Source organism: Watersipora subatra, chromosome 9, assembly GCF_963576615.1.
Source record: "Watersipora subatra chromosome 9, tzWatSuba1.1, whole genome shotgun sequence".
Lineage (NCBI taxonomy): Eukaryota > Metazoa > Bryozoa > Gymnolaemata > Cheilostomatida > Watersiporidae > Watersipora > Watersipora subatra.
This window is the reverse complement of record NC_088716.1, coordinates 58,047,457-58,058,510: the sequence shown is the minus strand read 5'-3', so window position 1 is coordinate 58,058,510 and position 11,054 is coordinate 58,047,457. Positions and strand designations below refer to the sequence as shown.

Sequence of the window (11,054 nt, the reverse complement as noted above, 5' to 3'; positions counted from 1 at the left end):
CGATTGCAGTAATAAGCCAATATTTAATGATTTGCTACAATTACCAAATTCTTTTGTTGCTTTTGCACTCCCCACCAATATTTGTTGAAATTCAAAAAATTTGAAACTACAGTATATATATATACAGAATGTCACTGAACTGTTCTTTTGCAAAAGCTTCCTGTCATAACATTGTATAAACAGCAAGTTAGAATATCATTACATTTAAATACAGACAAACTCAGCCATGCAATGCAGTCGCTAGGAGTAAGTATAATCTTATAGTAAGTATAAAGGTAAAAAAAAGTACCAAGATTCTTTAATATTGGAGTGCTGTCTATCTAAAATAACCAAAATCAAACTTTTAGTGAATAACCTATGACCCCCTTGTAGCTGTCAGGAAAGTCTGGTCATATCAAAATCAAAGCCTGGCTACTGTTTAAGTGCGTGACAATTTGTTCCCTTTTTTAATCTTTAAATTGTCTATTATAGATAAAGTTGAATCTATATTTATAGGTTTTATTTTATTTGACAATTAATCATCATCTTTAATAAGAATTTTTTTATAGTTTGCAAAAAGTAGAACACACAGGGTGTTTAATGTATTGTTCTTCTATTTTCTATGCCTGTTAAACAGATTAAAAAAATATTTTGATAAAATTAGTTTATCAATAGATCGGATGATTTCAAGTGGGTCCATGAATAAAAAACATTTGTTTGCTTAGTGAGTTATTAGGAAGCTGTAAAATCAAATAGTTTTGTAAAGAATGTCTGTCACCTTAAAAACGAAACATTTTATAAATGTAACCTTTAGCTAATAAAGTTTGATATAGTGGAACACATTTTTTTATTTTAATTTGTCATGAAGTCAGGGATTGGCACTGTGTTGCAATTTTTGAATAAAGCAACCAAGATTGTGTAATAATGTGTCATGATAGGAGCTCAAACATGAAGTTCATTTCGATTTTGACATAATAGGCTCACTATAATTATCAGCTAAAGTTACAGCGATATATTTCGCTGTGTATTGTATCAGCAATAGATGAAATTTATTTGTTCAAATGTAAGCGTGACATTGATTGGTTAATACAACTCATAAACCAGTATATCTGGAAATATCTGTAGTTGCCTCACTAATTAACTTTTTTCCTTCAAGAGTGTCTAGACTCTGATGCATTGTAATGCCACTTTTTTTAAATGACAAATAACTTTTGTTACGATTATTAGATATTTCCATGTCACTGTCATTGACAGCGACTCGAGGAACACAGTCTTGAGAGTGTGAATGGCAAGGAGGCGTTAATAGTGGCAGAGAAGAGCAGTCTAATGAACTCCTTGTGTTCATTTTACAATCACTGGAGGTTTCCGTTCCACATAAAAATGTATGACTATTTTGATGATCATGGATGCCATTGGTAGCAGGTGTAGAGGAGGACAACTGACACCGACACTTACTGGTGGTAGCAGGTGTATTGCCACTGAATGATAAGTGACATTGGCAGAAGTCAGTATCATATGCTCTCTGTTGGTGGTCCTTAAGGACTTCAGCCTTGGTGGGCTTATTTTGGTCAGAATGATGAAGTGGACAAAGCTTTGAAGTGTGGAGATTAGATATTTTTAGTGTGTCAAGTACAAATGAATCACTTTTGAGGGAAACTGTCGAATAATGAAGGTGGTCATTGTTGTCTTCTCTTGCTTCTTCTGCGGAATCTCCCGAGATTAAATGACTATGCGATGCTCTAGTTAACAATTGATCAGGCAATGGTTTAGTCACACTATACGCTTTGAAGATTACACCATTACATTGTGGTTGATGAGAGCTTGTTGAGTCATTGGAATCCGACAAGTCGGACAAGTTTAAGGATGAGACTACAGGCGAGAGTTGGATAGTATCGTTATCTTCAACGTTATCACTGTTGTTGTTGCGACTCCTTCGGGCTATGACATCCTGGGCAGCCGTGCTAATCTCCCTGACAAAACATAACATAATACGATTGACGTTTTTTAATGTTTAACTAGTCTTAAAAGTTGTTCAATGAAACAGCCATTATGAAACACATTCATAAAATATCTTGAAATGTGGTAGCAGCCATATTTGTGACCTTTAGGATAAAATGTGGAAGGCTTCAAGTTTTCACAAAGTGAGTATACATACAATTGTTAAAGGTTGACTTGCAACAAAATTCACATTACATTTATTTGATATCAAAAGATTCACCGTGTCTTACTCTGTTGTGTTGTAGGTGCAAAAATGTGGAAATGTGATTACAAGCTCTTAAAAGCTCAAAAATGAACAGTTAATCGCAGCCACACAAGACCGCCGTAGTTTAAATTCTCTTTCCAAAACGGCTCAAATATGACGGTGCTGTGGTAGATGGTTTCTGTTTACACTTTCATGCAACCTTATTCGTTGAAATATTTTCACAAATATACTTCACGCATTCAATAAAACCATGTCTATTGTTCTTACGTGTCTGTTTTATCATCATTGTAATGCTGCCACTTTTAGCAGTGGTATCTTATAACTTACCGTAAAAATTCGTTTAATTTTTTAGCCTTAGCTTGAAGGAGTACATATCATTGTCTGATAATCATGACGAGCCTGTTGGTCACTTGTAATAATCAAAAAGTGCTGCAGAAATTATTTGCGAAGTATTGGGTCACATGATCAGATTACGACTTGCCAATTAGACCAGGCCGAAACAAAACTGTAAAGTAGCGAGCATCTATATTTGATACGGGGTCTTCGGTAAAACCTGAAGTGTTTGTCATAAACTAGTACTACGATAAGTTTTATATTGAGCTTTTTATTGGCCTTTCAATTCATGTGAGAACATACGTGACAAGACGATAACCAAATTTCGTGATTACGTCATCGAAATAAAGAGATTCTAATCTACGGCGACTTTTCGTTTTTGAGCTTTTAAGAGCTTGTAATCACATCTCCACATATTTGGCACCTACAACACAACAGAGTAAGACATGGTGAATCTTTTGATATTAAATAACTGTAATGTGAATTTTGTTGCAAGTCAACCTTTAAGGACCAACTTTGAATACTTTGAAACTAGTATAACGTTTTGCGAGTGTCATGTTTGCATGAAATATATAAAAAATTTTGAATTTCGATGTCTCATAGAAAGAACTAAGTTATGGAGAACTCACATTTGTGCATGCTTACTCGAACAGTTGCAAGCACTTGATTTTCTTACCGCCTTCTTTCTATTTCATGAACCGTGACTATGTAGCCTTCAGTTTATTGCATAACTAAATCATATTGTTTTATTCGCAGTGTGCACATTGATTAGTTATGTACTATTAAGCTATCTAGGGTTTGCAGACTTTATTTGATCAATTTAGGCTATACAAATAACATTTTATTAGAAAGTGGTGTAATTTTTTAGCCTACCAGATAAATTATCTGTCAACAAACATTTGAGTAATTTCTTAGTCTTAGAGATAAATTATCTTAAACTCTTTGCAGCCTGATTAACTGGGTGTGCTAATATATGGATAATCTTTTTCCATTTTGCTTTTATTAGGATGTATTCGGAGTTGTGGCCTTTTGAAAGTTATTTTAATAACCATTCTACTAAGTAAAATATATTTTACTACAGTGAGATGCCTTGTGTTATCAACTTTGTAATGTATAACTATATATAGATGCTCTTTCTAGATTATTACTTTACATACTACTCAAACCTTTCCCTCATGCTTATACTGTGCCTCAAGAGTTGTGCCATCTACAGCACGTGAGTCATGAGACAACTCCAATTTCAAGTATTGTTTCACAATGTCGCTGGTTAGTCTTTGATTTGGTATTTACATGCAAGCAAAAGTGAAAATTGGTTGATTCAGTGGTGATTCAGAGTTGTTGTTTTTATTAGATCTTTATTATACTTATTATTATATTATTATTACGCGTTTATCATATTTACGATAACTTTTAAATAACCTGCAGTATGTTTCTGCATCTGGTACCACAATGATGCTTTAGTGTAAAAGGAAAAAATAAGCGCATATGTTTCATAGTTAGTCGAGCCTTCTCACCTTACTACTTTATTCAGCTTCAAATATTTGACAATGACTCCTCCTAGGAAGGCCATGATGATAATGTTTGTTATAGTCTCAGTCCAGGCTGAAAGACACAACAAAATGTTCATGACACTCACAAGCAGGTGATGTGCGTCATGAGAGCTCATGAGAGATTGGTCTTGAACAGACAGTCATAAAATATTGATACAAACCCTTGGGAGCATTGGTAAGAGCACCTGTAGTAAGTGCTTTCTGTAAAATAGAAATTCTAACTACTGCGCACTCATCTCGCTGAGTAAACCTGCGTGTAACATTTTATTTTGTACAAACTCCTGTGCTGTTTTTTAGGGTTACTAAAATCTTAAATAAAACAGTTTTTTTCTTTTCACCACAATATCGAGCCTAATATAATATAATATGCTTATCATAATATCGAAAGGTTGACTTACTAATTTTATTAACGGCTTATGAAAAATTAATAAAAACTTGGAACTTTATTTTCAAATTAAACGATTTTAATTTGGTATATTTTTATAAACAATATTTAAACTGTTTCTTTGTTCCTGAATTAAAAAGAGCAAAAAGCTTCTCTGTGAAATGGAACCCATCTCTTTGTCGTAGCTTGGTGCCATTGCTACCGATTACACCCAAAAATACCCAGTTGTACCTGTTAGCCCTGTATCAGCAGGTGTGGTAGATGAAGAAAACCTTGTAACAGAAGAGTGCTTTGAGACTCCATCCATTTTGAGACTTGTATTGGAGGGGTTAGTATGTAGCTGCATTGACGAGCTAGCCCAAGGAGCACCTACAAAATGCTATTTATATCAGCTATACACGGCTAGATAATCAAGCTCTATTGTCTCCATCATTGATCTGAGACATTTCTTTCTTCTTGGTATTAATAATAGCAAATTAGGTATTCATTAGTTATATTGCACCAGACTGTCGCAGTTCAACCAATAAAACCGCTATACATGTTTATTAATGAGCCAAAAGCATAATGTAGAAGAGATAAAAAGTGTAAATGTTCAGTCTAATGGTGATGTTCATCATTGGAAACATCGGTAAAAGCACCTGTAGTAAGTGCTTTCTGTAAAGTAAAAATTGTATTTACAGTACACTCATCTCACCGAGTGGTCCAGACCAACTCAGCGAGACCAGAAGTTCACCATTAGACAAAATGTTTTATATTATTTCATAAGGGGATTAGCTCTCTGTAACAGCATCTATATTAATTAATTCAGCTTTGTCATTGTGTGTCTGGTGTGGTGCGGTGCGGTGTGGTGTGGTGTCGTGTGGTGTGCGTGTGCATGCATGTGTGTAAGTTTGTCTGTTAGTTTGTCTGTAAGTTTGTATGTTGGTTTGTATGTTGGTTTGACTGTTAGTTTGTATGTTGGTTTGACTGTTAGTTTGTATGTTGGTTTGTATGTTGGTTTGACTGTTAGTTTGTATGTTGGTTTGACTGTTAGTTTGTATGTTGGTTTGTATGTTGGTTTGACTGTTAGTTTGTTAGTTTGTATGTTGGTTTGTATGTTAGTTTGTCTGTTAGTTTGACTGTTAGTTTGTTAGTTTGTCTGTTAGTTTGTCTGTTAGTTTGACTGTTAGTTTGTTAGTTTGTCTGTTAGTTTGTCTGTTAGCTTGTCTGTTAGTTTGACTGTTAGTTTGTTAGTTTGTATGTTAGTTTGTCTGTTAGTTTGTATGTTAGTTTGTCTGTTAGTTTGTTAGTTTGTCTGTTAGTTTGTCTGTTAGTTTGTCTGTTAGATCGCATATACGTTGAGTTTCCAAATTTTTTCCATCTTTCGTCTAAAGGTCACACGCATATGCTCTGTACCTTCTGTACCAAGTTGCTAAAATAATCGGTCTCAAACTCCATCTGGTTCCTGAGAGCCAGCCTCTTAAAAACCTATCTGTTGGCTATCTGATTGAAGATTGGAAAAATGCTGGGCTACTAGCCGCTATTACAATCTCATTAAAACCTATAACATGAGAAGGTATTACTTCCTAAGTATTTTCTATAACATCCAGTAAGATTCATGCCCAACTATCTATGTTTAGAGCTAATGCTAGCTAAGAAATATAATATATTTCTTAATAATATATTTCTTTCATAATAATTTATTATGTCAGTGATCTTGCTGACCAACCAAAGTCCCAGAACTGCGGCATCACTTTTGTAGTTCTTTACATGACTAATATGCCTCTAAATATAATTAGGTTGGCTAGCAAACCAGAGCTGGTCAATACACTCAACAACATAGTTTTCCAGCTTCGACAGGTGCCCTTGTGGAGGTATAAAACAACAACTCTTGTGAACCAAAGAAAATGTAGGTTTCCTAATTATACTAGATGATGAGAGACCATTCAAAGCCATCCAGATTAGTAGGCTAAGTACTTCACATTCACAGGCTATAAAATATAGAAAAGCTTTCCACAATGTAGGTAAAACTTTTCTTTGTGTCAGGTAAGAGTAAATGATGACGATATATTTAGTGACATTGCATTGCTGATGTATATTGCATGTCACCTTCGAACAACCCTGACATAGCGAGTTAAAAGTTTGCGTAGCCAATAGCTTTTTATAACTGGTTTATAGCAGTGAATGTCTTGTCAATTAATATTGACCTATGTTGTGACCTATATATTGTGATGAGACTTGTGTGTATACTAAGAAAATGAGAGACTAATATAATATCTATAATACTCACTGAAATAAGAAATATTGCTATGAGCTTGATCGTTCAATGCAACACGAGCCTCACAGCAAAGATGAAAAAGTAGACCGCAAATCATAAATCGAAAGTCCTGCGACAGCATCCTTTAGACTGAAACAGAATATGTAATGCTTTTAACAATATTGATAAAGGCATAAAAATTAAACCACATTAGTATCAACTATAGGTAGATAAACAAATGTCAATAATGAGGTAACGCTGCCTGCATTGTCTAATTGGACAACTCTACTATTCAAGAGCCTGATTTCTAATGCTTACTGATTGAGGAAATATTAAGTGTTACGATCAATTCTGACAAACATCCACCAATATTATTTATGCAGATGTTACAGTCTTGCTTCAGGCATAAACCTTTAGGCCATTCTATGGTATAACGCATTGAGAGATGTTTGTCTAAGAGCTTCTGGAACTGAGGCTAAAGTCACTTGTTCAACAAAAGCCTGTACCTCTTTGTTACAAGCAAAAGATCAGACCTTGGTTTTGTCAATGTCTTTTTTCCTAGGTATAAACTATTTTGGTCATCATTTATAAAAACAAGCTAATATATAAATAAATCGTTAGACAGTAATTGAAATTGTACATTAGAGACATTAAACATAAAAGGTTTTCTAGCATAATCGATATAAGATGTTCAATTTCAGGATGTTAACCACAAATTCTGCTTATTAGTAAATTAAAGTGAGAATGAGCAGTATAGAAGAGAAGTATTCAACAAAGTTTTTAGTTTTAGTCTTGTAATTCCAAAAACATTCAATGTTTTAATAAGTTCATTAATTTCCCAATGTTACGAGCTGGGAGTGCTAGCGACTTCTGAACGAGTCCAACACAGCTGATAGCAAAAAGAGTGAAGAGCTGGGAGTGCTAGCGACTTCTGAACGAGTCCAACGCAGCTGATAGCAAAAAGAGTGAAGAGCTGGGAGTGCTAGCGACTTCTGAACGAGTCCAACGCAGCTGATAGCGAAAAGAGTGAAGAGCTGAGAGTGCTAGCGACTTCTGAACGAGTCCAACACAGCTGATAATGAAAAGAGTGAAGAACTAGAACAATGCTCGTAGCAAAGTTGCATTTAGTTGATGTGTTTTAATTAAACATGTGCTCAATTCTCACTACTCTCTCCTGGGTGCTCAGCAGAAGCTGCACAAAAAAGAGAAGCCTCAAATAAACTTGGGGCCAATCAACTTTTAATTTGCATTTTCTAAAAACATGTTATCAAGAAAAGCAGTTTTATAAAGAAAACCTCATTGCGAAGTGAGTCATCAGTCAGGTGTTGAAGCCTGATGAAAAGATTGCCTTAACAACTAGAGACATTAGACTGTTTCCTAAATCAGAAGTCATAAGGGCTTAGAGCACAGGCTTCTTACACTAAAGCTGGACGTTTACTCTGCACACCTATTAACTAGCAGAATTGTAGCTTTTGAAACAAAGGACTGTGTCACTGTAGGAGCTAAAGATTCATATTTAAAGTTGTGAGCAAGTTTTTGAAACACTTGGAAAAAAATAAAGCGAACTTGCAAAAACAAATTGGCCTAAATATATGACTGTGTCTTACCTTGGTTCACCGAACTGTCGATAGCAGCGTGATCATATTATTATAATCTATACGTAATTGAAATCTTCCAACTAGCTGACAATGTTGTGATTGTCACTGCGCGGCGTTGTCTGTCACAGTGAGTGAAACTGAAAATGTTTATACAAAGCAATCGATAAAAGCTTTATCTAATGTGCTTGCAAGTGATGTCTATGATGTTCAATATATAGCCCCATAGAACAATTAGCTTATAGTGAGACGTTATTCAGCACTGTTCCCAGCTCATCGCTTCTCTCCTAAATGATTGCACTAGATATTTGACCAGACTAGCATTATCCTGCTTTTAATCATTTGTAGTATTTGAATTTTTAGTCTGGTAGACAAAGTAAAACAGTGTATAAAAGCCCACAGTTTTATATTTATAAAACAGTTATAGCTACCATGATGAAAGAACAGCTTTCATTTTATTTAGCTTTTCATTCTTACATTCGGTAAATCAAACTTCGCAAATTCAGCAGATTTCCGTGTTCCGTGCAATCTTCTTTTTTCCATTTTGTTCATATGATTACCCTGGCAGTCTGATGCTGTGAGAGATCGTCATGGATAATAACTATCTGCTCAATTATTTTAGCGTTTGTAGGTGGTCGATCGGTACAGGTGGTCGATCGGTACAGGTAGACGATCGGTACAGGTGGTAGATCGGTACAGGTGGTCGATCGGTACAGGTGGTCGATCGATACAGGTGATCGATCGGTACAGGTGGTCGATCGATACAAGTGGTCGATCGGTACAGGTGGTCGATCGGTACAGGTGGTCGATCGATACAAGTGGTCGATCGGTACAGGTGGTCGATCGGTACAGGTGGTCGATCGGTACAGGTGGTCGATCGGTACAGGTGGTCGATCGGTACAGGTGGTAGCGTGTTGGTCTACCAAGTCAAAAGCTGTAAGTTTGAATCGACTTGAAAGCGATATTTTTCCCAACTTCTAAATATAGCGTCAGGCAGACGGATTAACACGGCTCTTCTAATAGTGTAGATTTAATTTCTCATTATATATTTGGGAATGTAATAATAATAATGTAAAACATTTGCTCCTTTTCATGTCTGAAGCAGGAGTTTTAAGCTTGAAAGTTCAGGTTAATAACATTCAGCTGTAAAACATGTAAACTAAATAGGAACTGGAGCTATTTAAAATACCACAGACAAGCCACAGTTAACTGGCGCCAAGGGTTGCATAATATAGTTGCTGTCACATTCATGGGTGAGATAGGATAGTATGACAAGCTATTAAAAATTATGTGTCTGCGTTGTCTGGTGTACAACTAATAATCTTAAACAGAATACACAACAAAGAAGGCTAAGTTATTACGCACCAGCTAGTACTGGTACACCAGCAGTACTGAGCATAGAGTGATGATATAGCTAGTAATAGTACACCAACAGTACTGAGCATAGAGTGATGATATAGCTAGTATTGGTGCACCAGCAGTACTGAGCATACAGTGACAATATAGCTGGTAATGGCAGACCAGCAGTACTGATCATAGAGTGATAATATAGCTAGTAATGGTAGACCAGCAGTACTGAGCATAGAGTGACAATATAGCTGGTAATTGTAGACCAACAGTACTGAGCATAGAGTGATGATATAGTTAGTAATGGTAGACCAGCAGTACTGAGAATAGAGTGACGATTTATCTAGTTATAGTACATCCAATTTGAAAAACTGATGTACTATTACTGGCTATAATCATACTATAAGTACATGTAGTTAACTGCATAGATTGCTGATTCAACACAATTTTCTTCTAGCAAAGCACAGATTGGCTAGAGTTGTCTGCTACTGACATGATGTGATTTATTACATGAGATGCCTGTTTAACTAAGACAGAGTGCTTGTGATCTTGCGTACAAATGCATTTTTTATTTTAGTGAAAACACTAAGATAGCAGAATTTTTTATGAATTATATTAGGTAAACAGCTTTTTGGAGCAATTTAACAATATTCCATTGCCTACTGCAAAGATCTCATGTGCCAATGACAAAACATACCGTAAGTAAAATGACTGCCTTGCAGAATTGCACCATTCAGTCAACTAGTCTGAGCAGATACCATTTATTATAAAAACATGACTAATAGAAGACAGTGGCTGCTTTTAGCAATTTCACATCACTCATTTTATTAGAATTACCTTGTTGCCTTTTACTTTTCTAAGCCTTCTTTCCTCAAAGCTGATACACCAAGACATTTGTGGAAAATTGAATATATAGTTCGACATAGACAGACCTGGCTTGCTATGCACATGCCCTCCCTGTTTACCAACTTCAAGCTTGCCCTTTCTGTTTAACCTAAAACTTACTCAATTTAAACTAGCAAAGATTCCCTAAGGGCAGGAGCAACTACTTAAAGGTTTGTGAAACCATAATTAAAAACCTTGGCCAACCGTGATTCCGAAAAACTTATCTCTGCTAAAGATCAGGAAGGATGCTTAGCTCGATACTGCAAAAAACACAGTTAAAACTAAACGCAAATGTAGCTAATCAATACTGACAACAACAAAAATAATACACTGCATTTTTTTGTAAAAAGTATATTTTATCAGAACTTACCTAAAACTCATTTCTAATTTATTAGAAAAGAAAAAAAGCTGTTTACAGTAGATTATGTAATTAAAAAACCTTGAAGTTTAGTCATCATCCACAAATAAAATAAACATTATTGATAAATATAAAATGTTCGAAGTTGTGGATATAAAAATATAAAGCAGAGGTTTGAAGGAT

The 11,054-nt window shown here is 35.3% G+C and overlaps 1 long non-coding RNA gene across 1 annotated transcript; it reads right to left on the bottom strand.

Annotated features, from left to right (window-relative positions):
- Positions 1-4,028: 4,028 nt before the first annotated feature.
- LOC137405497 (uncharacterized) lies at positions 4,029-8,406 on the bottom strand. Its single transcript, XR_010979766.1, has 4 exons — positions 8,294-8,406; positions 6,720-6,836; positions 4,682-4,819; positions 4,029-4,117 (listed from the first exon to the last, which is right to left on the bottom strand). It is a non-coding gene; the product is annotated as an uncharacterized lncRNA (long non-coding RNA).
- Between the last annotated feature and the right edge of the window lie 2,648 nt (positions 8,407-11,054).